The sequence below is a fragment of the Theobroma umbraticum genome, unplaced genomic scaffold (genome assembly GCF_002168275.2).
Source record: "Theobroma umbraticum cultivar Fairchild unplaced genomic scaffold, ASM216827v3 scaffold_81.0, whole genome shotgun sequence".
Lineage (NCBI taxonomy): Eukaryota > Viridiplantae > Streptophyta > Magnoliopsida > Malvales > Malvaceae > Theobroma > Theobroma umbraticum.
Window position 1 is genome coordinate 5,010,749 of NW_018397268.1, and position 2,016 is coordinate 5,012,764.

A 2,016-nucleotide genomic window follows, 5' to 3' on the forward strand; every position below is an offset into this window, starting at 1 on the left:
TACATCTTCATAAAACATGGCCAAGTTTTCTTTGTATCATTTTTTTTTTTAAATTTATTGAATTTCAAATGAATAAAGTAGACGTAGAAAAACATACATTAGACATTTTTTCAATTGAAAATAGAAGAAGTATCACTTGCATGGCTTGACCATCTTTTGTATTTCAGTTTAAATAATGAGACATATCAGAAAGTGAAATTTATAATTTCTTATCCTATGCTATAGTAATAGCAGTTCAATAAAATAGCAACTTAGAATATTACCCGTCTTTGGTAATAAAGTATTGCCATAAATACCATTTGTGTATATCTGATTGTGATGGTGCTACTGGATTCGCCCTATTAATACATTCATAAGTATTTTAATTTAGAAGAATTAGATGTTTAAGATCTTCTCTGATTTGCTTTATTGGTAAATGCGGTCATACGTTTCATATTTTTTTCCCTTTTTGTTTTTTTTTTTGGTTTTTCTTCTAACTACATTGCCCTGCTGTGTATTACAGAAACATAGATTTTAATGAAAGATAGGGAAAGTAAGTTGTCTGCACCTTTTGGCATGGATAAAGACCGAAGAAAAGAAGAAGAAAGGCTGATTACAAGGAAAAGAGAAATGGAACTCTGAGGAAACTTGTCCTTTTTTTATGAAATCTTCACCATCTTTGAATCGTTGCATCAAAGACCTATTGAAAACTTCTCAAATCGAGGTAGATCAGATTATGGCTTGGGCTAAGCAAAATCTATGTAAATAAGGATCAATTATGATCCATCTTTCAAATTTAATTCCTTTCTTAATGAGATTATATTCAGAAAATATAAATAATCTGATGTTTGAGTTATTGATAGACATATAATTGTTATATTTGATTTTTTTAAAAATTACAATTAATAAGGTTTACGTATTGTTTTCACTCATGGATTATGATATTTGCAGAAGGTTTGGATCAAAACTTAACTGGGGGAAATTTTCTTTCTGATTCATTAATTGTCAATGCAGGAGAGGTAAATTAAGGATCCATGAGGCTACTCTACTTGAAGAAAAAGAATACGTTCATATTTTTATTTACTTAATTGTAGATTGATAGGGAAGAATTATCATAATTTATTTTACGTATTTTTTTAAATGAAGGTTAGTCATGATGATGAGAACAATTATTTATACTTGTAGGACATAATAGCAAAAATAACTTCATTTTGTGGAAATTGTTTTTGTTGCGCTTACATTGTTTCTGGTATGGGATATATTGCTCGTGTTAGCATTCTTCAACATGGTAATGTTTTGACGTATGAGGTGAGATCCCTAACCATACCATTTAACTTTTGTAGTTTCTCTAACCTTATTTATGTTCTTTGAGTTTATGCACATTAACAACTAATTTTCTTCACCAAGGTCTTTTATTGAGTGCTTTATATTTTTCTTATATGATGGTATATTTGTTTGCTTTTATGACATAGCAGTAGTAAATGGTGAGTGGAGGTTAATTGAATGAATCCTAACCAAGTGAATTTTTTTTATTGTTTATTTATTTATCTAGTGTTTGGCTGAATGAATGTCCTTTTCTTAGTAATAATTTCCAAATATTATTGTTTTAAGCTTAAGATACACAGATGGTTATTCTTATTTATGCTACTTTATTAGCAAAAAACTTGGTTCCACACCAACTGCAGTTCTTTAAGCATTTAAATAAGTTAGTTACCCATCAATTACAACCCCACCCCCCCAAAATAAAAAACAGTTAGTTACTCATCAACTTGGTTTTAACCTTCCCCATTCTTTTACTCTTCTAGCAAACCCACAATTTTGTATCTTTAATATATTTTCCTTTAATTTTTCATCTTTTTCTTTTCTTTTCTCTTTTTTTTTTAACTCTCATGATAGTATTTTTAACTTTAGTAATATTTTTAATACCATAAGTTCTCTTCTTTTTCTTCTCCTTCTCTATCTTTTATTTTTTTTAATTTTTTCCCTTTTTTGATGCTATGCATGATCTAAGGAAAGTAATGTTGGGATGAGCCCTGC

At 28.8% G+C, this 2,016-nt stretch overlaps 1 pseudogene; it reads left to right on the plus strand.

The window, feature by feature from the left end:
- The first annotated feature begins 516 nt into the window (after positions 1–516).
- Positions 517–2,016, plus strand: part of LOC149526644 (AT-hook motif nuclear-localized protein 3-like) — a 5,839-nt pseudogene continuing 4,339 nt past the window's right edge.